This window comes from Myotis yumanensis, unplaced genomic scaffold, assembly GCF_028538775.1.
Source record: "Myotis yumanensis isolate MYYU_CA2020_CCGP unplaced genomic scaffold, mMyoYum1.0.hap1 SCAF_7, whole genome shotgun sequence".
Taxonomy (NCBI): domain Eukaryota; kingdom Metazoa; phylum Chordata; class Mammalia; order Chiroptera; family Vespertilionidae; genus Myotis; species Myotis yumanensis.
Window position 1 is genome coordinate 54,591,981 of NW_027223758.1, and position 26,084 is coordinate 54,618,064.

Sequence of the window (26,084 nt, forward strand, 5' to 3'; positions counted from 1 at the left end):
GAGGGAGAGGGGAGACAGAGAAACATGGATGTGAGAGAGACACATCAATCGGTTGCCTCCTGCACACGACCTGGGGGCCAGGATCAGGCCTGCAACTGAGATATCGAACCAGGACTCTTCAGTCTGCGGGGCTATGCTCTAACCACTGAGCAAACCAGCCAGGGTATTAGCGAGGCTTTAAATGGGAGGATTGGTGACAGAAGATAGGTAGGACTTGACTCATTCTGGGAGAGATTATCACAGGTTGGTTTTGGACTTGAAAATACCAGGCAGAGCTGATGGTGAATAGTAAAGCACCACACTGAAAACAATGAGATCCTATTAGTTTCCAATGGGTGCTCTAACAAATTACTACAGACTTAGTGGTTTAAAAGAGTACAAATTTATTATCTTACAGTTCTGGAAGTTGGAAGTTCAAAATGGATTTTACTGGCTACAATCAGGGTAGCAGCAGGGTTGAGTTTCATTCTGGAGGCTCTGTGGGAGAATCTGTTTTATTGTCTTTTCCAGCTTCTACAGGCTGCCTGCATTTCTTTTCTTTTCTTTTTTTTTAATATATTTTATTGATTTTTTTACAGAGAGGAAGGGAGAGGGACAGAGAGTCAGAAATATCGATGAGAGAGAAACATCGACCAGCCGCCTCCTGCACATCCCCCACTGGGGATGTGCCCACAACCAAGGTACATGCCCTTGACCAGAATCGAACCTGGGACCCTTCAGTCTGCAGGCCAATGCTCTATCTACTGAGCCAAACCGGTTACGGCTGCCTGCATTTCTTGACTTGTGGCCTCTTCCATCTTCAAAGCCAGCAATGGCCAGTCAAGTCTTTCTCACACTGTATCATTCTGACTGTGCTGCCTTCCTCTCCCATATGTAAATCCAACTGTATAATAAGATAATCTCCTCATATTAAGGTCAACTGATCATCAACCTTAATTCCTATTGCAACCTTACATCTCCTCTGCCATGTAACATAACATATTCACAGGTTCCTGAGATTAGAGGGTGGACATCTTTGAAAGACTGTTATTCTGCCTACCACAGAGATTAAGTCAAGGTCTCTATATTGAATGGTGAGATGCCCACATTCATTCCTCTGTTTGGCTTTTAATGCTAGTAACCAGGTTCAGACTCATCACTTAGAAAGCAGGAAACTGGAGAATTTCTCTCCAAGAAAATCTCAAAACTCGCATCACCCTAATGCAGTGGTTATTAACCAAAAATGATTCTGCTGACAGGGGCCATTTGGCAGTGTCTGGGAAAATTATTTTTTTTTAGAGAGAGAGGAGAATGAGGATGAGGAGCAGAAGGAGGAGAAGGAGAAGGAGGGAGAGGAGGAGGAGGAGGAGGAAGAAGAGGAGGAAGAGGAGGGGAGGAAAGAAAAAAAAAAGAAAAGGAAAAGAAAAGTAGGAAATATGATTGATTTTTGGTATTAAATTTAAATTTAAATATTTTTTAACATGCAAGTGTTAAATTCACTCATCAAGGGTTAATGTTCAAAGATCATAAAATGAGGAAGGTGATCAAACTGTTACAAGTACAAACTTGCACCTGCAAAATGTGTGCACATTTATACCTGCCAATATTCATAAGTAAGGGTTTGAAACATACTATCCAACAGCTAGTAAAACCTGATCACTATGAAATTAAGAGCATGTTTTACCTGAATAAGTCCAAATCAGGAAACTTCATTTTGAGCTTCCTCAGTTACTCTTAGGGTGTGTAAACATGGAGTATTTATTTATTTAACATCCGGAGCCTCAATTGCTTCATTTGCTAAATGAAGGAGTTTAATTGAGTATATTCCAAATATCTATTTAGCTCAATACTTTTATTCTTTTGGGCAAATGAACAATTAAAAAATGTGAAAGCAAAAGCAAAATAGACCAATCAAGGAGACATTCTACAGAAGAGCAATTTTAAAATATAAGCTAATTTTAAGGTATGTCCTCCAAAAGCTGACACTGAGATACGGATTCAGGTACAAGTGATTTATTAGAAATTTGCTCCAATGTGAAACCAGTTTTTGAGTCAGGAAGGCAGGCCCATAAACGAGACTATGAAAAGCAAGGGTATGAGTTCAGCGTCAGCCTGATCCCAAGGAGCTCCAGAGCACAAATTATAAAGAAAGAGTTTATCCTACTTGGAGGCAAAGGAACTAGGCTTTCATATTCCTGAATCAGTCACTGGCAACTGGCTATTCCAGGGATTTGTAACTTCCAGGCACTTTCGGCTCTTCAAGAGAATTGACTCTAGTAACCCAAGAATATTCCATTGAAGAAGGTTTCAGGCACTATAACATTAAGAGTGAAACATTAAGATTTCTGCTTCCAGCCAAGACAGAGCTGTAGGAATCAGATTTATCTTACCACCTGTAAAAAAAAAAGACAAAATGTATAAAACTGGTTTTCAAGACATTGTACATCAGTTAATAATGAACAGTTATCTCTTTAGGAGAGAGTGAACAAACAAGGCGAGCCCTGCGATTACCTCAGCATACTGCCTAGAGAGTTTCCAGGCCATGGTGAAGAGAGGGGTAACCCAGGTAGAGTTTAGTGGTCTCATGGAGATTGTCAGGTTGGATAAAAATGCAAAACCTAACTCTATGCTGCTTCCAATAAGCATACTTCAAAAAGAAAGACCCACATAGGTTAAAAGTAAAAGGGCCAAAAAGATATGCCATGCTAACACTAATCAAAAGACATCTGGAGTGGCTATATTACTATCAGACAAAATAGGTATTAGATAAGAGAATATTACTAAGGACAAAAAAGGTCATTTCAAAATGATAAAGGGATTAACTTACCAAGGAAACCTAATAATACTACATATTTATGTATCTAATCATGTAAATAAAAAATATGTGAAGCAAAAGCTGACAGAACTCAAAGGAGAACAGAACAAATTCATAATTATATTTCATAAATGTATCTGGAGATTTGATACCCCTTTTTCAATAATTGTTAGAATAAGTACAGAGGAGATCAGTAAGAGTGTAGAAGAGTTAACACAAGCAATCTACTTGATGTAATTGACAGTAGTAGATCACTTGTCAACAAGGATGGGCCCCATTAGCCTGATATGTAATCAGAACGGCTATGTAATCTAACCGCCATCAATCTGTTTTTATTTATTTTTATTTTTTTAAATATATATTTTTAAATTGATTTTAGAGAGGGAGATGGAGAGAGAGATACGAACATCACTGATGAAAGAGAATCATTGACTGGCCGCCTCCTGAACGCCCCCCAATTTGGGATAGAGCCACAACCTGGGCATGCGCCCTGACCAGGAATCAAACCCTGACCTCCTGGTTCCTGGGTCAGTGCTCAACCATCGAGCAACACTGGGTGGACACCAAAACCATTTAAAAAATATAATTTTATTGATTTCAGAGAGGGAGAGAGAGAGATAGAAACAATGATGAGAGAAAATCATTGGTTTGCTGCCTCCTGCAGGCCCCCTACACGGCATCAAGTTTGCAACAGGGGCATGTGCCCTTGACCAGAATTGAACCCAGGATCCTTCAGTCCACAGGCCCACACTCTATCCATTGAATCAAACCAGGTAGGGCCACCAAAATTATTTTAACTAAGGTTTGTATAACATACATATAAAACAGCATGAAAAATAAACAGCAAAACCAGGTTGATAATTATTGGAAGTTTTAATCACTGCTGCTATTCCAAGGAGGATATTTGATTCTACAACAGTGGAGTGATTAATGGCCCTTCTAATTTTTCCAAACTTGTGTCCTGCAAAAAACCAACCAACCAACCAAACAAACAAAAAACTTTACACAGTATTAGGTAGGGGGTTGAGAAGTATGCTAGTATGCTATAAAAAAGAGTGTTCTGAGATCAAATATGTTTGGGAAATACTAACACAAAATAAGTTGCTTGTGAGCAGTAGAGAGAAACTTTTTTTTAAAGAAGGGGTGAATATAGAAAAGATAAGGTAGGCTGTTGAAAGAAACTTAAAAAATATCTCTTTGCCCTAGCCGGTTTGGCTCAGTGGATAGAGCGTTGGCCTGTGGACCAAAGGATCCGGGTTTGATTCTGGTCAGGGGTGCGTACCTTGGTTGTAGGCTCCTCCCAGGAGGCAACCAATTGATGTGTTTCTCTTCTATCAGTGTTTCTCTCTGACTTTCCCTCTCTATTCCACTTACCCTAAAAATCAATGGAAAGTATTCTCAGGCAAGGATTAAATAAATAAATAAATATTCCTCATTAAAAAAAAAAGAACATTAAAAAATATCTTAACAATAACAAATAGAAATAGCTAAATAATAGAATCTATAATAATATCTATTTGAGAATCAAATTCTAGTTCATCTCTAAGGCAGAATAATATGATTAAACACATGAGTTCTAGAGCTAAGTTGTCAATATCTCTGTAACTATATCCTGTTGTAAAGAACTCCCAACACAATACTAAAGAATAATGAAGTTGGAGGACTGATACTACCGGACCTCAAGACTTACTATAAAGCTATAGTAATCAGGACAGTGAGGTATTGGCAAACGAATAAACATATTAATGGAATGGAATAGAGAACCCAGAAATAGACTCACATAAATATAGTCAAGTGATATTTGACAAAGGAAAAAAGGCAATACAGTAGAACAAAGATATTCTTTTCAACAAATGGAGCTGGAACAACTGGACATGTAAAAAAATACGACTCTAGACACAGAGCTTACCCCTTCAAAAAAATTAACTTGAAACAGATTATAGACCTAAATGTAAAATGAAAAACCATAACATCTCTAAAAGATAATATAGGAGAAAGAAGGATCTCTTACCCTTTGAGACAGCTTGGAGGGACCTGAAGAGAGTATTATGCAAAGCAAAATAAGCCAGTCAGAGAAAGACAAGTATCACATGATCTCACTCATATGTGGAATCTAATGAATAAAATAAACTGATGAGCAAAATAGATCCAGAGACATAGAAACATGGAACAGACTGTCAAATCTCAGAGGGAAGGAGGGAGGGTGTATCTGGAGATTTTGACACCCCTTTCTCAATAATTGTTAGAATAAGTACACAGGAGATCAATACGAGTGTAGAAGAGTTAACATAAGCAACCTACTTGATGTAATTGACAGTAGTAGATCATTTAGCCTAAAAACAACTGAATGCACATTTTCTTTAAATGTATATGAAACATTAAAAAAAATAGTTTTGGTCACAAATGAAACTAACTTGAGCTACTATAAGGCAAGAAAGGCAGAGATTTATTTGGGGGCTATAATGGTATCCTAAGAGGAATATAGGGATGTAGGTATTTAAAAAAATTGGGATTCAGTCTGGCCAAATGAAGAATTAGAACCAGGAAATAGAAAGCCTCATTATCCTCTCTCTCTCTCTCTCTCTCTCTCTCTCTCTCTCTCTCTCTCTCTCCATAAGAAGCAAAAGTAACAAAGGTAAAAATTTATTATCTTACTGACAAATGCCATAATGCAGTGCTATGAGCTGAATTATGTCCCCCACCTCAGAAATTCATATGTTGAAATACTAATTCCCAGGGCCTCAGACTGTAATTGTATTAAGAGATATGGTTAAAATGAAGTCAGTAGGATGGGCCCTAATTCAATATGACTGGTGTCTTTATAAGACCAAGAAATTTGGGTACAGATACACACAGAGGGAGCACACAGGGTGAAGATAGCCATCTACAAGCCAAGGAGAGAGGCCTGGAACAGATTCTTCCCTCAGGGCTCTCAGAAGAAACCAACCCTGCTGAAGTCTTGATTTCAGATTTCTAGCCTGCAAACCATGAGAAGATAAATATCTGTTTTTTAAGCTGCCTAATCTATATACTTTGTCACAGTAGCCCTAGCAAATGAACACAACCAAAAAAAGATGTCCTTGTTTGAGTTGCTTAGGAGGGAATATAAAACCCCGAAGGCATAAGTATTAGAAGCGACAGAATCAAAGAAGATGGTAAAACTGTTCTGTATGATACCGGAAAAAATCTGTTTCCCTCTTAAAGAGAGAAAGAGAAATAATTCAGCAGGAAAGTTTGAAGTGGAAGGACTTTTGTGGGTAAAGACCAATGGAAATCTCTCAGGAGTCACTGAAGGTATCCCCAGCTGTCAGTGCTGATTATATTGCTGTGATATAAACCCTCAAACCTTCAACAAAATCTACTGCCTATGGAAACAGAAACCAGAGCCAGAGGTGACTAAAAGAACATCAGTTCCCCATCCTTTTATCTCATGGCCCCTCACTTAGAAATCTGTAGAAATCTCATAGAAACATCCAAAGTCACAATGAATGTGAAATATGGTTTATGCAACATTATCTAAATCTCAAGCCCTGGAGTATTTTAGGTGACGTTTGGATATGCATAGAAAGAGAAATGAAATGGACTTGCAGATAGATGCAGAAATGAAAGACCATTACAGTATTTGTCAGTAAGATAATAAATTTTTACCTTTGTTACTTTTGCTTCTTAGTGTGTATGAGGGAGAAAAAAGTCTTCCCTGTAGCAGCAACTCAACTTAAGTAAGCAGATTTAGCTAATTAGAATTGGGTTTTAATTCCAAATCCCCAAGAAGGAGAATCAGATTGATGGCATTAGATTATATAGCCATCCCTGATTACATATCAGGCTGATGGGGCCCATCCTTATTGCCAGTGAAGTGAGAACAGGAGCTGGAAAGTTACCTTACGCATTATTTACCATTAAAAGACCAATGTAAATTAAAATTTATTTAGAATTTAATAGAAAACCGCAATATGGTATATTTTCCAATTTTATGGTTGAAACTAACTGTAATAGTAGAATAAACCTTTGCAAATTTATCACTTAGAAAATTTTATGGTTGATCAAGACTTAAAAGAAAAAGAACTTGAAATGAGTATTTTATAATCTATATTTAATGTTGAAATAATTGCTATACTTAAACTTCTAAAATGAAGTTATAGAACTACAAAGCAAAATAAACTTATGGTTAAATATTGCAACTTGCGTTGTCTCAAATTACCTAAGTACTATATAGGTGCTAATGAATTCTTCAACTTGAGGAGGCATGCAATGAAAATTGCATCATTCTGGTTCTGAGTGCTGTTGTAAGCCGTGATTTTTTCTTTCCATCCATAGTTTTTTCCTTTAAATTACTACCTTGTGCCAAATTAAGAGATATGAATTTGCAAAGAGCATCATTTTATGTGCCAGCAATAATAACTAGACTCCCTAAAGAAAAGTTACAAAAGTTCAGGTTTCCTATTTCTTTCTTTCTTTCACTTTATACCTGTGTCACTACAATGTATTTTTTTCTGTGACATATGTTAGAAAGAGATTTCCCATGTCTGAGGATATCATGACCAATGTCTTTAATGTCAAAGAAGTTGTAATTAGCTGGAAACATGGCTGGAAGTCACATTTTCTAAGTAGCAACATGCCCTTACTTCTGGCGTGGAAGGCAGTGGCAAACTTTTTTTGTAATCCTCACCTGAGGATATGTTTTTTTAAAAAAAATTGATTTTAGAGAGAGAGGTAGGGAGAGAGACACACACACACACAGAGAAACATCAAGATGAGAGAGAAACATTAATTGGTTTCCTCCCATACAGGGATTGAATCCTGGGTTTGTGTCCTGATTGGGAAATTGAGCCCACAACCTTCCAGTTCACAGGAGGATGCTCCAACCAACGGAGCTACACCGGCCAGGGCAAGGCAGCGGCAAGCTTTTATAGGTCTCTTCCTACCCCTCCAAACCTTTCCTCCTTGGCATTATAACATAGTTACTAGGAGTTAGGGTTTCAAAATTATGAAGTCTTCAGTTGAAATCACAGTTCAACCATGTACTAGGAGTGAATTCTTTGGGAAGTTACTGTGCTTCTGGGCTTAGTTTCTTCATCCATAAAGAGGGGTAATAAGATTATTATAAGGATTAAATGGAATAATATTTGAAACATGCCTAGCAAGAACCTGGCACATAGTAAGTACTTAAAAAGTAGTAGCAATGTCTATTGAAAATAATGCTAATCATTATTTTCAATGCTAGACCTGGGAAAACAAAGACGATTAGGTGTGATCCCTGTCTCGAAGGAACTCATAGACCAACAGAGTATGGGAATCAAGAAGTATCACTGTAAATGTATCTTTCCCTTGGGAAGGCACTTGGTACATTATAGAGGTTCTTGGTATTTCCATTGAGTAATACATTATGATTATTTAAAAATACATATAAAGTTAGTCTTAACTTTGTATTTTAAGAATTTTATCATCAGAGCAAATTATTATATTACTAGGGGCCCAGTGCACAAATTTGTGCACCTTGAAAGGAACTGTGGGCTGCGAGGCTGAGGTGGGCACAGGAGCAGGTCTCGGCCCATCCTCCGCGCCCCCACCCGGCACCTCCTGCTGCAGCCCCCTGTCCCCTGTCTGCTGGAAGCCCTGCTCCTGCTGCTGCTGCTCCCACACAGTGATGGCGCCGACCCTGCTCACACCCACTGACAGCATGGAGCGATTGGGGCTGGTGCCAGCAGCGGGTGCCAGCGGCAGCTGCTGCCCCAATCACCCCTCAGGAGCAGGGGGAGGTGGAGAAGCCCTCAGGGGCAATTGGGGCCGGCAGCTGCTGCTTGCACCCACTGATGGCGCCGAGTGATTGGGACTGGTGCTGGGCACCGGCAGCGGGTGTGAGCGCCTGGTGGGACTGCGGCATGCGGAAGCAAAGAATTTTCAGTAACCACTACAGGCTCTCCCCGATGACAGCGACTGGTGCCCCACCTTGGTCTGGCGCCCCTGCTCACCTGCTCTACCATCCTGCCATGGCCGATGCCTGCCATGTTCTGCACGTGCTCCTTGGTGGTCAGCGCATGTCATAGAAATCGGTTCAGTTCAGTTGTTTGGTTGTTACAACATTCGGTCTATTTGCATATTAGGGTTTTATATATATAGATAAGTGACTCATTAGAACTGTAGGTGTTGGCATTCTCTCTCATGCTCTTAGTTCTTTCCCAGCCACACAGACTGCCAGCCTCTTTCCTAAGTATCAGGTAGAGGACAGGCAGGTAGGCATCAAGCCTAAATGATGGCGCATATTCAACCTAGGAAATTATCTCTGCTCCTTGCTTTGCAGATTGAGAGGAGAGACCAGAATGTAAGATGCAAACTCAAGAAATCTACCCAGAATTGTGGCAAAGAAAAAACAGACTCAAGTCATTCAGTTGGTACCAAAGCCAGATTTCCTCCAAGCATCTGTACCTTAGGGGAAGAAAGAACAGAGAAGTTTAGGAACTCAAGAGATCTGGGTAGGAGCTCAAATCAGCAGCCTGATCTTCACAAGGGCAACCTAAAGGGGGCAGGGCAGGGTGGGAGAGGGGAAGAGAACAGTGCTACCAATGCCTTAGCCCAGTGTCTCTAAACTATTTTGACTGTTGACATTTGTTTATTTATAAATTATATACATGTATCTCTATTTCTAGGAACATCTCAATGCACAATAAAGATAATTGTTAATGATAATTTCAATTATTTGAAAAGAGATTATGTTGCTTTCTTGTTGCTTGGTGTTGTGCTTAGTTTGTTCATGTTAATGTTATTTTGTCTTTAGAGCCATTGTGTGAGGGTTAGGTTGGTAATCCATAAATGTGCTTAATTGGGCACATATAGACAGAAATACATTGCTATATACTGAAATCCAATGAAAAATTAGGGTATCCTTTTTATTACTTTCCATTTGTAAAAATTCTATTCTTTCCTCAGGTTACCTTGAAAACCATATGGAACTTATGTTCTTCTCTAACATTCAAAGGCTGAACTGTCACAACATAGTCACAATATAATCTTTTTGTTTTCTTCCTTGGAAGAGATTGGGAGAAGTTAAGAAAGTAACACTTTGCTTTTTAAAATAAAATAAAAAATTAATCCTCACTTGAGGATGTTTTTATTGATTTTTAGAGAGAGAGAGGAAGGGAGAGAGAGAGAAATCTTGATGTGAGAGAGAAACATCAATCTGTGTCCCGTATGTGTCCCTACCAGGGATCAAACCCACATCAAACCCACAACCTAGGTATGTGCCCTGACCGGGAATTGAACCTGCAGCCTTTTGGTGTACAGGATGATGCTCCCATCAGTTGAGCCACCCGGCCAGGGGCAACACTTTGTCTCTTATAATAAAGAAGAGAAATATCCCTAGTTGGTATGGTTCAGTGGATAGAGCATCAGCCTATGGACAAGGGTCCTGGGTTCAATTCCAGTCAAGGGCACATGCCTGGGTTGTGGGCTCAATCCCCAGTAGGGGGCGTGCAGGAGGCAGCTGATCAATGATTCTCTTTCATCATTGATGTTTCTATCTTTCTCTCCCTCTCCCTGCCTCTCTGAAATCAATAAAAATATATGAAAAAAAAAAGAAGAGAAACAAATTGATGTGTAGGGCTGCAGAGAAGAGGAGAAAGAGTGGAGGTTAATTGTATGCATATATGCATTGCCCATGGACAAAGACAATGGGGTGGTGAGGGCTAGGGCAGGGCTGGGGGAGGCTTGAAGGGGGTCAATGGGGAAAAAAAGGGACATATATAATACTTTCAACAATAAAGAATTATTTAAAAAACAACATTGATGCTTTTGCAAAACAAAGAAACAAAAACAAGAAAACCACAAGTAGAGGTTAAAAAGATGTGGGCAATTACCAGAGGGAGGGCGTTTTGGGAGAAAGAGATGAGTAAAAGTTCTTTTCTAGAAACATTACTATGTGAACTTGGTATGGTCTGTCGTTTATATCTCCATATCTTCTATTCTGGCTATACATTCTTGACTAAATAAAAATATTGCACTCTAACATTTCTCAATGACAGAGTGTATACAACAGTATACATTCAAATGCCTTTTCTTGCTACTTGCCTATCCAAACCCTGCCTAGTTCATGATCCACCTATATCAGTGATGGCGAACCTTTTGAACTCGGTGTGCCAGCATTTTGAAAAACCCTAACTTAACTCTGGTGCCGTGTCACATATAGAAATTTTTTGATATTTGCAACCATAGTAAAACAAAGATTTATATTTTTGATATTTATTTTATATATTTAAATGCCATTTAACAAAGAAAAATCAACCATGAGTTCGCGTATCACCTCTGACACGTGTGTCATAGGTTCGCCATCACTGACCTATATCGTACTATATTTTCTAAAAATGGCAGCAAGTGTCTCCCATCCCACATAATCTTCTTCCAAGGTGATTTTGACACCTCCTCTTCACTGAAGAGGCTAATACAGATGGCAAATAAATGCATGAAAAGATGTTCAACATCACTAGCCATTAGGAAAATGCTAATTAAGACCACATGAACTATTTCTAACACACCTATGGTAACAGCTCAAATTTTAAAAATAGTGCCAATACCAATTGGAAATTTCTTAAAAAAATCAAACATATAATCCAGCAGTCATACTCCTGGTATTTATGTCAGAGAAATGAAAACTTAGGTTCACCCAAAAATCTTTACATAATTGTTCATAGCAGCTTTATTTGTAATTGTTCCTAACTGTAAATAACCAAAATGTCCTATAATAGGTGACTAGTTAAGTAAACAGTGGTATATCCATATCAAGGAATACTTCTTAGCAATGAAAAGGAATGGACTACATATTGATACATACAATTACTTGGGTGAATTTCAAGGATATTATGCTGAGTGAAAAACATTAATCTTAAGAGGCTACATGCTATATAATTTTATTTATAAAATATTCTGAAAATGACGAAATTGTAGTGATCGAGAACAAACTAGGGTTCTCAGAGTTTAGGGATAATGGGGGGAGGATGTGACTATAAAGGGTTAGCATAAGAGAGATCTCTGTGCTGATGGTTGTGTTTTAATTATGGTGGTAGCTTCATGAATATACACATGCGATCAAATGGGACAGAAAATGACAATTCAATATCCTGGTGTTGAGTAAATATAGTTACAAAGATGTAACTATTGAGAGAAACTGAGTGAAAGGTATGTGAGACCTCTCTGTACTATCTTTGCAATTTTCTGTGAATCTATAATTATTTCAAAATAAAAAGTTAAAAGAATGAAAGAGACTAAATTTAGATTAGACCACGGCTTCTCTGACACTGCAAAAGAAAGCAGAGGGGCATCACAGGCACAGCAGAAATATTTTATAATTTCTCTTGTGAATTTTTCATTTGATTTAATTTCCAAATATTTGTGAATATTAAAAATATTGTATTTTAATTAATTTTTAATTTAATTCCATTGTGTAAGATTTTAAACTTTTGAAACATTTTCCAGTTTTATTGAGAAATAGTTGATGTGCATTACAGTATAAGTTTAAGGCATCCAGCATGATGGCTTAATGTACACATATTGTAAAATAATTACCAACCTAGGTTTAGCTAACATACAGTTTCTCATATAGAAACAATAAAAAGAAAAGAAAGAAGGTAAGAAAAAAAAGGACAAACATTTTTCCTTGTGATGAGAAGTCTTAGGATTTACTCGCAACAATTTTCCTATGTATCCTGCATCAGTGTTAGCTATAGCCATCATATTGTACATTACATATGTGCTTACTGATCTTATTACTGGAAGGTTGTCCCTTTTAACTACCTTCCTCCAATTCTCTCTCTCCCCACCCGTTGCCTCTGGTAACCACAAGTCTGATTTCTTTTTATATGAGTTTTTTGTTTTGTTAAATTCCACATATAGGTCTTTCTCTGACTCATTTCACTTAGCAAAATGCCTTCAAGGTTCATTCATGCTGCTGCAAATGGTAGAATTTCCTTGTTTAAATTTTTTTCCAATTACAATTGACATTCAATATTGTATTAGTTTTATACCAGTTTAACTTTAATAACATTAACAATGAGCCACATCAGCTGGGCTGAAATAGTATCTTCTAAGAGCTGAGGTAAATTAATTGTTACTTAAAAGTCAATAACTACCCAAAATATTACTCAAGAGAAAAGCTCACAGATCTTTCCAGAAAGAGCACTAAGCTTTGTACTTCATTCAGAAACAAACTGAAGTGCAGATAGAGGAAAGAAGGGTGCAGAAGCTAGGTTATCAAACTTTTGTGGTCACACAGCCAAAGAAGAATGGGTTTAAGAGGAAGGCCCCTCTTGTTCAGAAACAGTATGAGAATAAAAAAGAAATTCTAACAATTTATATTCATTCTTTGAGCTAACTTGTAAGAGAGTTCTTGTGTCTATGAGTTCTAGAATGGTATAAGAAAAACTCATTCAGATATTATCCTTTAAGGAGAACATGGAGCACTAAAGGTAAATTGTGAAAGTTTATAGTACTTGAAACTCCATTTGTGCAGAATGAATTTTTAGTCAATGAGCATGATTACATAAACTTTGAGAAATATTAAATAATTGATGGTGGTATAGCCATGTTAAGAAACCAAAGGTGGAGAGAGAAGCCAAATTGAATCAACAAAATGCCTTTTAGCAAATACCAAAACATACATTATCTCTGTATTTGGGGATAAATTCGAGGCAATAAAACACATATGATGATGTATTTTTAAAAAACATCACCTGATTTGTTTTTTTTTAAAACCAGGCTTACAAGCTACAATGTAATCTTTTAAAATTATAGGCAATTACAAGAAAGTACATTAAACCTCAGTTAATCACAGTTGTTTCAAAAATATGTCCCTTCTCTTAACAAAGCAGTAACCCAGCCAAAACTTGGATAAACTGGCATTTCCCTAGATCACATGTTTCATTCCTAAACACAATGGCCCATGTGTTTCTTTCAGGTGTCCATACTTTCTCTGAAAAATAGATCTCCCCTTCCAAAGCTTGAGCATTATCTGCTCTTTGTTTGAAAATAAATGCACTGTTCATGTGTGGACTAGTAGTGCAGGTGTTTTTCCTCTCTTTTCCCAGCCAGGCTGATTCTTAAGCCTTTCATGAAATCAGTTCAGTTCAGTTAAATCTCTGACATCCACTTCTCATTGCCATTTCCCTTTATGGCTATAATATAAGCCCCAATCCAACCAGATCATCTTTCATTCCATTATGTTTATATCAGGATTTGCCGACACTACTTTCTCAGTTCTCGAAGGCTAACTTCAGGGCAAGGCCAAAGTTCTGATGAAGCTTTAGCAACCCAGGCTGCTTTAATTTCCCCTGAACTTCTAAGTGCTCTCTTATGGTACGTGGACTTGCTCCTGTCACTGGAAAGCATTATCTGAAAGCTTTGCATGAAATTAAACTCCCTGAGGTGTAACCAAACTGAATAAAGTCATAGAAGCGTGTATTGAAACAACTCTTTTCCGGGGCATGTGAAACACTGACATTCTTAACACAGTGAGGATTGGTATTGAATGTCAGGTAACTGATTCTGTCTTCTGAAGTATAGTGTTTCAATCCCTCATTTTATTTTCAAACAGTCACTTTCATGTTATTCCCTAGAGAATGAGGACGGTATGAATCTCAGATCACTGGCAAGCTATAGCTGAGATGGGAAAAAGGGGGATGGAATTGCTTCAAGACTTCATCTCTTTAATGCAAAATGTACTTGAGATTACTTATCAAAGGTTCTGCTTTCTAGCTATGTAATTTGAAGTTTCAAGCAATTATTTCCATTCATTTCTCTAGATTTTTTTTGCATAGTTCCCATTTCCTGTCATTTACTATTTCAGAAGTGTACTTCAGCAAAATATAGTGCATATTTTAGGATTTCATTATTCCTATTGCTTTCATGGCTAAGAGTTTTTAAAAATGTCATCTTCTGTTTTAAAAGTAGAAAGTTTATATGAAAATAGTGAATTATCAGTAAAGAATGAAGCTTCTTTACTTTTTCTAATTGTGGTGTTTTGCTTAGCATAGTGTGCTAAATGCTTTGTGGATTAAAAAGAAAAATGTAATATACTTGCTGCATGTATTATTGCTTCTTTGTCCAATTTACCAAGGGTAACTAACCTGAATTTTGAAACAGGTTATTCTGTTCTGGGTGTCTGTAGAGTTCCTGCACAGTGTTGCAGCTTCATTTAAAGAACAAGTACACATTTCTTCAGTTGTTTTAAAAAGCTGACTTTAATCCAGCACCACATGGTTCAGTCTATCCTGTAACTTTCATCTCTGATAGTGAGAAACCTGGCTCATCTGACATTTGTTCACTTAATTGTTCAACCTTAGTGTACATATAAAGCAATTACTATCAACATTTTAAATGCAATTCTGTGTCTAAGAATTTATCTCACTGTACATTCACACTGGTATGCAAAGATATATGGACAAGAATTGTTTATTGACGGGGGCTCCAGTGGCGCAATCGGTTAGCGCGCGGTACTTATAAGAATTGTTTATTGAAGTCCTAGACACATCCCTTTTCCTTTCCATTCCTTTTCTTGTAAACCATATTATCTTTGATTTAAAAAACCTTTTTATTGTAGAAATTTTTTTATTTTTAAAAAATTTATATTGACAGAGAGAGAGAGAGAGAGAGAGAGATCGAGAAAGAGATCGATTTGTTATTCTACTTACCAGGGATCAAATCCACAACCTTGGCATATCGGGATGACTGAGCTAACCAGGTCAGGGCTAGAAATTTTCAGTTATACACAGTAGTAGAAGAGAAGTATTCTGATCCCTTGTGACCATATTGTAACTTAACAATTTTTAGTATTTTGTCTATCTTGTTTCATTTATTTCCCTTATTCTTTCAAACACATTTTAATGCAAATACCAGATAGCATATAATTTTACCTATAAATAATTCAGTAAGCATCTCCAACAGATGGCCTACACTAAAAACAAAATTACAATGCCATGATCTTACCTTAGAAAATTCATAACAATTCCTATATATGATAACCAATCTATGGTCAAAATTTATCAATTCTGTGAAAATACCTTTTTATAGTTATTTTGTTTGAATCAGAATCTGTGGCAGACAAAATAATGCCCCTATGCCCTCCCCCCAACCCCCCATCAAATGCCCATATTCTAATCCCTGGGACCTATGAGTAGATTACATGGCAACAGGGACTTTGCAGATGTGATTTACTTAAGGATCTTGAGGTAGGAACATTATCCCCATTGCCATCAATAAGACGAGTTCTATAATACAACTTCTCCTACTCTCAGGTTTGGCCTATAGAGAATAGTCAACACTGAGCTTCTTAATGATTCTGGTGCTCTTCTCACTAGTTCATTCTTTATCACTTTGGGGAAAACAAGTCCTTTTAGGTTCTCACATGGAACATATTTTATAGGTCTGAGTGTCTGGTGTTATACAGTATATCCACTCTGCCCTGACTATTTCTCTGAGTCTTTTGATCACTTTTTGCAACATTTTTCCAAGGCAGTTTTGGTATTTCCACTTCACATAGTGTAGGCTACTGAAATTTCTACCTTTCAATACGGTTCTGGCCAAAGTGCTAAATCCTGTAGACCGGGAGAGTGCTTCCATTCTGAAAAACTGTCCGTTGTCCAAGGTGGATGTTCTATTTCTATTGATCCATTATGCTTAGGATCCAATCCTATGCATTCGTTTCTAGCTCCTGCCACTACATATTGGCTAGATCCTCCAGTTCCTTCAGCACATAGTCCCCTTTCTCCTTTACCTGCTCTAGCACTTCTTCTGGGTTCTACTGAGGCTTAACCCTAGTTATTGGTGATGTGAGTCAGAAGGAGAAGTGGGGTTCAATCTTGGGGGGAGGTAGGGCAGGGTGGAGAAGGGATGCTTTATCTCCGAGCAGAGGTGGTGAGTGGAAGGCTAGCATTTAACTGAGAGGGGTAGACCATTCTGTAGGCCCCGGGGTTTCAGAGGGATGGATGATCAGAGGTTTTATGATTTTTGAGTAAATTAACTCAGATAACCCCAGACCCAAACAGGGCTCTGACTATGACATCCTTTCTCACCAGGGCCCTGACTTAGACTTTACAGAAATGACAACTCACCTTTCTCTGGAACTCTGCTACTCCTACTTGAACCCTGAGAATGGTCCTCAGGTTTTTCTGTCCCCTGGCTACAGGAGATAGCCTCTTCATTTGCTACCAAGGAGGATCACTGAGTTTTGAGTTTTGCATTTCTCTCTAAAGTAATAATTATCCCTAGCCTTTGATTGTCTTATTTTTCCAGCCCATCAATGGCACTCAGCAACAGTGATTTAATTCTTTTGTGCTTATAATTAATCCTTCCATAAAAACCTGAGGTATCACAACTGTCAATACATTCCCGTCCATCGGTGTCTTATCTCTGTTTACCACTTGTAAAACTTTAAACAATTGCACTGCTACAGCATGTCGAGCACTATCAAATGCTTCACCTACTAGCATGATCTCGTCCTCACTGTCAGCCAGCTGGCTAACGAGCCAGCTCTAAAATCTCATTTTAGGGTCTGCTTTTTTGGACCACTCTGGCACCAATCAATTAGATTCCCTGGGAAACAGATTCTGGGCAGAGATTTACGTGTAGGAAGTTATTGGTGAGTAGTTTTGGGATCAAACCTTTGAAGGATGAAGCATTGGGCATTGGAAAGAGTTGAACTGCTATGGAGATGAACCAAAGGTCTCAGCTAATACCATGGAGAGCTCTGGGGCTAGATGGGGTTTCAGAGTTGTTCTTTGAACTGTATGCCCCCGAATAGAACAGTCACCGGATGTGGATTGGGAGGTAGCTCTCCTCAGCAAAAGGCAATTTGTAGAGAGGATCTCAGCTGAGAGCCATCGGCTGCCAAACTCATAGGAATAGGATCTCCCATAGCCTATGTCATAAAGAAGGCATCTGGGTAACCCACTACATAATTCACTGTAGTATTTCTGCGAGTATATTTTGGAATAAATTCCTAAAAGTGGTACTGCTGGAAAATCTATATATAATTTTGCTAGATATTGCCAGATTCTTCTTCATAGATGTTGTATTATTTTGCATTCCTACCAGCAATGTCTAAGAATGCCTATTTCCCCAAAGCTACAGACAGAAATGAAAAATCTTTTTCACTGGGAAGTTTTTCTTTGAGAACAAAATAACAAACAGGAGATGCCCTTTGTAGCTCAGCAACAGATAAATAGCATCTAAACAATAACCAAAAGTCAGAGACTGTCTTCCCTGACTAACCTACAATTGTTGCTAGAAATAGAAATATCTTAAGTTTGAGGAGAAACTTTCTACAGGATTGAGACTATGAAATTAGAACTAATTTCTGGTCAGAAATCTATTTCCGGAAGGAGTAAATATCTAACAACTGACATATGAGTGACTCAGATTGTTACTATTCCTATTTTTGGCACCCATTGTACAAATATTGGGAGAGGCTATATGTACCAGTTAAAAGTCTTTTCCCAACACAGTGAAGAAACAGTCTATGGTTTGTGCTGCAGGCTCTGTCACTCTCTTTACTCCGACCAGTACTAGTGGGACATGGCATAGTGTACAATTGGGCCCATTCAAATATTTCCCCCCACTTTATTCATAATACACAGACCTTGCCATGGCAAGTCAAGCAAGCTCACTACCCAAAGCAGCTGTAGGCTAAAAGAATGTCTGGGCTTGCAGAGACAGATATTTTGGAGGCTTACGGTGTGTGGGTAGAGTTGTGAGGCCTCTTGTATTGGTGCTCAGTTACATCATCTAGATTAGAATTAAATGCTGAGAGATTTGCCATTCAGTGCTTTCTTATACCAAATTTTTCGCTGTGTCTCCCTAGACTGGACTCCACTACAGGACATTTATAACATTCAAACTTAGTATCCATTCTCTCATTGGGGAAACCACCGAACACATGTTTTGAAAAAAATAAGAAGTGAGTGAATGATATACCATTCCTTCCTCATAAATCACTAAAGTGGACCCTTTGCGAGCACAGAGATTGAGAGGAAATGGGATTAGGGCCTTCCCTAATAGAGGATTTCCTGTTATTTACTAGGCTTCAAAAAGTCTTGCTGTAGGTAGCTACCATAGCAGAAATTTCTATCTACTTGATAGAATTTAAAAACTGAGCAAAAGCACTAATGAAAAATTTCCAAAATGGAAGAGTTTAAAGATAAAATACACTTAGCAATTTTCACTCAGTTTCTTTCCTCTTTTAAAGGGCCTGAAAAGTTACAAATATTGAATTCTATAGGGTAAAGATATCTATCCTAGAACAATGTTGTTGGTGTGGATTTCAACAATTCTGATATGTATAACTCAATGATTTGAACATTCAGTCTTCAGAAAAAGTATGTCTATAATTGTCTTAAGTTATTTATCATAATAAACAACCATGGCTTTTTCTTCCTTTTCCCCTTTTTCTTTCTTTTAATACATTTTTATTGATTTCAAAGAGGAAGGGAGAGGAAGAGAGAGATAGAAACATCAATGATGAGAGAATCATTGATCGGCTGCCTCCTGCACGTGCTCCACTGGGGATTGAGCCCGCAATCCGGGCATGTGTCCTGACCAGGAACTGAACCATGACCTCCTGGTTCATAGGTTGACGCTCAACGACTGAACCACGCCGGCTGGGCACCATAGCTTTTTCTATAGTGATTTACTTCCATGTGAGATATTGTTTTGTGTGAAACATACATGTAGTTTTCAGGATGAAAAATACTAAATTTCATAGAAGGGTATTTACACCATTGTGTACTCCTTCAGTTTAGTGGGAGACTCCTGCCTCTGGACAAGATAAAAAACAGAGACTGTATTTACTCTCCTACGGAAACAAAACAACAACAAAATATGTGAAAGGATAGTTTTCAGACAATAGTCATCAGGTAGTGAAGCATAGTAATCCCTAAGAGAAGGGAAACAAATAAGGAAAACCCCGAGAAGAGAGGAGGGCCCTGTGAAGATGGAGGCAGGGATTGAGGTGATGCACTTACAAGCCAAGAAATGCCAAAGATTGCAGGGAACTTCCGGAAGCTGGGAGAGAGGCACAGGCCGTTTCTTCCCCAGAGTGCCCAGAGAGAACCAGTCATGCTAATAATACCTTGATTTTGGATTTTTGGCCTCCTGAACTGTGAGAGAATAAATTTTTGTTGTTTTAAGCACCAACTTTTGGTATTTTGTTCAGGCAGCCCTACGAAACGAATACAGGTATTTAAGAAATAATCAATAGTGCATTAGTGAACTGTGGGAAACTTCAAGCAGCCTTATATGTACTTGGAATTGCCAAAGGAGGGGAGAAAGACGGAGAAATAAAAACATTATTTGAAGAAATAACAACTGACAGATATCCAAGAAGCTCAACAAAGTTTAAGCATAAGATTTATGAAGAACCCTAGCTGGTTTGGCTCAATGGGTAGAGCATTGGCCTGCAGACCAAAGCGTCCTGAGTTTGATTCCAGTCAAGGGCACGTACCTTGGTTGCAGGCTCCTCCCTGGTCTGGGCTCATGAAGGAGGCAGCCAATCTATGTGTTTCTCTCACATTGATGTTTCTCACCGTCTTCCCCTCTCTCTTCCACTCTTTCTAAAAGTCAATATAAAAATATCCTCGGGTGCAGATTGACAACCACAACAAAAAGACTTATGAAGAATGAACACCAAAGTAAAACAGAAATAAAAAGACAATAGTAAAAACAGTGATAAGGGGAAAAGATTAAACCAGTGACCAAGGAAAAATATTAAAAGTATCCAGTAAAAAAAGATACATTATGTCCAGAAAAATAAAGGTATTCTTTTATTGACATAAAAAATGCCAATGACATTTTATATCCTTGTGACAATGATGCAAGACTTCTTGTTGGAATGCTAGCAGACTTCTTGTTGGAAACATTGCATGCCAGAACATAGTGGAGCAGCATTTGCAGTGCTGAAAATAAAAATCTGTCAACTTATAATGCTAGGCCAAATAAACATATTTTTCAGAAATAAAGGCAAAATACATTTCAGACACACAAAAGCTGAAATAACTTATCACTCACCTACATTACAGGAAATGTTAAAGAGGAAAATGATAACATGGAAATCTGGATCTATGCAAAGGAATGGAAGAACACTACTAAAGGTAAATATGTGAGTAAATACATGACATTTTTTCTTATTTTAAAAATCTCTTTAAAAGATAACCTACTGTTTAAAGCAACCATTATAACAACATATTGTGAGATTTATAACATATGCAGGAATAAGATGTATGAAAACAATAGCACAAAGACCAAAAAGGGAGAAACTACAGTATACCGTTGCAACTGTCTTCTGCAGTATGTAGTCCCCCTTAAACCATTGAGTATATATTCCAAGACCCTTAGTGGGTGCCTGAAACCATGGATAGTTCCAAACACTATACATATTTTATGTTTTTTCCTATACATACCTACCTATGATAAAGTTTAATACATAAATTAGGCACAGTAAGAGATTAACAACAATAACTAATAATAAAACAATACACTTAGTAAGTGTTATGTGAATCTGGTCTCTCTCTCTCTGATAACCAATCTGATAACTGAGACAGCTATAAAGTGACTAATGGATGGGTAGCATATAAGGCGTGGATAAGCTGGACAAAGGGAGGATTGATGTACTGAGCAGGACAGAGCAGGAGAGCACAGGTTTCATCACACAATTCAGAATGGCTTGCAATTTAAAACTTATGAATTGTTTATTTCTGGAATTCCCATTTAATATATTCAGACTCGGGTTGACTGTGGGTAACTGCAACTGGGATGTGAAGGATGCGGATAAGGCGGGACTATGTAAATGAAGTCATATATTACTTGATTGGAGGCCACGATAAGTAAATCCTCAAAAAACCATGTACACATTCAAACTGGAACAAAGAATTATAACTAATATGACATAATGGAGATAAAATGAATTATAAATATCAATCCCAAAATTAGAAAAGGCAGAAAAAGAAGATAAAGGGTACAAAGAGCAGGTTGGCTAACAAGAAATAAAACAAGATGGTAAAGTTAAACCCAACTACATTAATTGTCATATGAAATGTAAATGGTCTACAAGAAGCCTACTTTATTTATTTATTTTTTACATTTTAAAACATTCATTCATATGAAAGAAGTTGATCCTGTCAAATTGATAGTAATAGCTCTCAGTGTGAGCCTTGCATTTGGACATCGAGATCAGCAGCAGACGCAGATTTGACAATGTCACTCACAGTAGAGATGCTGAAGGAGGAACTAGAAGCACAGATGTCATTCCATTTTACAGTCTCATACTATTTCTCCACATTTTGAAGATTCACAGTTCTCTCTGTGGCTACAGTGATCCCTTGCTGTTAGAATTAGCAAGACTCCAAGTGGCATACCCCAAACATGATCAAATTACTTGTTGAAGGTTTTGGGTGGCTGATAAGACTCCTGTCTTCTAGCTTAAAACCAATATAAAGAATAGATACAAAAGCCAGTCTGCCAAAAAAAAATGAAAATATCTATCAGCAAGAAATGCTGTAAAAATAGCTTTTGTGCTTAAAGCTATAGCCAAATTTGATTTCCTGCCAGTTTCCCCCATGTATATTCCTGATTTGTAAGATAAGCAAAAGCACTTGATCCCTTTCGTCTCTTTTGCTCTACATCACTGAGATGCTGAGTCCCAAAGGCAGCCTTTCCCAAGACCCATGTTAACTGTCATCCAACCCAGAAGACAGGGAGAGGGAGAAATACTCTGTCTTTCCCTTCTGCTTCCCTCTCCCCCCCAACTCCTGCCGGTGGCTCCTATTAGCTGAGACCTGCCTGACCTAGTGGAAGAAGGCTACTTTATTTATTTATTTATTTATTTTAAAAAAAATTTTGTTTTATTGCTTAAAGTATTACAAAGAGTATTACATATGTCTCCTTCCCCCCAACCCCCTTGACCTTCCCCCGGCCTCCCCTACATATAAGCATAACCAATGTTGTTGTGTCTATTGGTTATGCTTATATGCATACATACTTTAGATATAAAGACACAAATAACTTGAAAATGGAAAAAGATATAACATCTAACACTAATCAAAAGTAAGATATAGTGGCTATAATAGTATCAAACAAAGTAGATCTCAGAGCAAAGACTATTATCAGGAATCAAGCGGCTCATTTCATAATGATAAAGGGTCAATTATCAAGGGGATACAGCAATCCTAAATGTTTATGTGCCTAATAACAAACATCAGAATACATGAAGCAAAAACTGATAGAACTGGAAGGTAAAATAGACAAGTCCACAGTTTTAGCCAGAGATTTCAACACTCTCTCCATATTGAGAAAACAAGTAGAAACAAATAAGGACATAGAATACTTAAAAAATGAGGCAGAGGGAATATTTTTCAATTTATTTTATAAGGGCAGCATTATTCAGATGATAAAACCACACAAAAACATTACAAGGAAACTACAGACCAGTATTCTTCATAGGAATAAATTAAAAAATTCTTAAAATTCTAGCAAATTAAAAGTATAATAAGTAATGACCAATTATCCCGGGAGTGCAAAGTTGGTTTAAAATGTGAAGATTAGTGGATTTTACTTTCCTTTCTAATTCATATATAGCACACACCAAATTTCCTAGTTATTTCTCCTGCAATTGCTGTGACTTTCTAAATATATGAGTAAATCTAAAAACTGTATTTGTCAGGGTGGAATATAAGTCATTTTTAAAGACATTCTGACTTTAGTCAAGCAAATATTTTGGCTTTGCATGTTTTTGTTTATTTGTTTTCTTTTAAACAATGCACAGCGGGATCCAACTGTACTTTTACATATTACAATTTTAAAATTTCTACTGTAATAGTTTTCTGTTGTTTTGTAAAAATTACCTCCAAATTATTGGCTTAAAATAGCACACGTATATTATCTCACAGTTCTGTGGTCAGGAGTCTGGGCATGGCTTAGGTGAGTTATCTGCTTAGGGTCTTACCAAGCTGTAATCAAGGTGTTGGCTGGGCTGCATTCTTTTTCCTTTCTTTCTTCTTCTTCTTTTTTTTTAATGGGATTGTTTTCTTAGTTTGCCATTCTGAGAGTTCATCATTTGTGTATAAATAGGCAACTGAGCCCTGGCCAATGTTTCTCAATGGTTAGAGCATCGGCCTGCACACTTGAAGGTCTAGGGTTTGATTCCTGGTCAAGGGCACATACCTCAGTTCCAGTTTGGATCCCCGGCCCCTGTCAGTCACATGCAGGAGCCAACCATTCAATGTGTCTCTCTCACGTTGTTGTTTCTCTCCCTGTCTCTCCCTGTCCCTTCCACTCTCTCTAAAAATCAATGGAAAAATATCCTTGGGTGAGGATTAACAACAACAACAAAAAAAACCAACAAAAAAAATGTGAGCAATAGGAAGAGGACCATGTTGAGTCAATTCACAGTCTGCCTGCACATAGGCTTAAAGAAGTTCAGGCAGCAACAGACTCTTAAAAAAAAAATTGAAGCAGTAATAAAATAAAAATAATTATAAATAAAGTAAATAGAGAGATGTAGTAATTTGGACTGAACAGTTACTTGATTGGGTTCAGTTTTGTTTAGAGATCATTAAAAAACCTAAAGGTTTGATTAGCAATGTAAGTTAACTTATTGAGTATTCAGATTCTTATTATGCTCTATTTCATATATAAATCTCATCATTTGAATTTGGCTATTCGTTCTCAAAGAGGCAGATACCATTTTCTACTTTTCTGGTATTCACAATATCTTTTAGTATATTAATAAGAGCATATCTGGTGGGAATGCAGACTGGTGCAGCCACTGTGGAAAACAGTATGGCGTTTCCTCAAAAAGTTAAAAATGGAACTTCCATTTGACCCAGTAATCCCACTTCTAGGACTGTATCCCAAGAAAACGGAAACACCAATCAAAAAGGATATATGCACCCCTATGTTCATAGCAGCACAATTTACAATAGCTAAGATTTGGAAACAGCCTAAGTGCCCATCAGCAGATGAGTGGATTAGAAAACTGTGGTACATCTACACAATGGAATACTACACTACTGTAAAAAAGAAGGAATTCTTCCCATTTGCAACAGCATGGATGGAACTGGAGAGCATTATGCTAAGCGAAATAAGCCAGTCAGAGAAATATAAATATCACATGATCTCACTCATTTGTGGAATATAATGAACAACATAAACTGATAAACAAAATAGAACCAGAGACATAGAAGCATCGAACAGACTGTCCAACCTATGAGGGAAGGCGGGGGGAGAGGGGGTAAGAGATCAACCAAAGAACTTGTATGCATGCATATGAGCATAACCAATGGACACGGACAGTAGGGGGTGAGGGCATGTGCTGGGGGGTAGGAGCGGCCGGGGAGAGGTCAATGGGGGAAAAAGGTGACTCATGTAATACTTTAAACAATAAAGAATTTAAATTAAAAAAAGGGCATGTAGGAATTCAGTAAATTTTATTTGAATGTTTACAAATACACAATGAATTATTTTATGGCACATTTAAAAACAAAAGCGCTTGATAAAACCCCACCACAGTGCTTTGGCTTTATCTTTTGGTCAAAAAATCATTAATTGATTGGATTCAGCTCAATTGGAATTTAGAAAAATAATGTGATTTGCTTGATTTATGATGCATTAAAAAACTTTTATTGGAAAAATTCAAACAGAATAGTATAAGGGTTTATGTTTTAAAAATTTTAGAAAATTTATTTATTTTATGAGTTAGCAAAAGTTCAAAATTACTCCTATAAAATGTCACTCTCATTTATTTACATTATTTCCCTCTCCTTTTTATTGAATGTATTGGGGTGACAAAATTATACAGTTTTCAGGTTATGTACATTCTATTTTTTTTGAAAGAAAGAAAATTGTTGTGTTACTAGAAATTGCACTTGAGTCATGGCTCATCCCATCTATGTTCAAACCTATAGTGAACAGTCATATTAATTTACCTCAAAAAAAGATTTTATTATGAAGAACTTCAAACATGCAAAAGTGAAGATAAATAGTATAACGAATCCTCATGTATACCCATCATTGAACTTCAGGTATTATCAATACGTGGACAATCTTGTTTAGCCATACCCTCACAAACTTCTCCGTCATGTCAAAACCAATCTTAGACATTATATCATTTCATTTACAAATACTACAGTATGTATCTCTAAAATATCCTTATCATTGTTAAGCTGAAAAGTTAATAGAAATTCCTTAATGTCATCAAATATTCAATTAGTGTTCAATTTCTTCAATTAGTTAATTTTTAAAAAACAATTGCCTTGAGTCA

At 37.4% G+C, this 26,084-nt stretch overlaps 1 long non-coding RNA gene across 2 annotated transcripts in view; it reads left to right on the top strand.

Moving 5' to 3' along the window:
• Nucleotides 1-26,084, top strand: part of LOC139013972 (uncharacterized) — a 127,141-nt gene that overhangs the window by 12,162 nt on the left and 88,895 nt on the right. The window contains exon 3 of one of the 2 annotated variants that reach the window (XR_011472172.1): nt 20,848-20,919. This is a non-coding gene — a long non-coding RNA (uncharacterized lncRNA). Of the gene's footprint in view, nt 1-9,095; nt 9,449-20,847; nt 20,920-26,084 lie in introns of those variants that run through there. The other variant, XR_011472171.1, reaches the window with a different exon arrangement.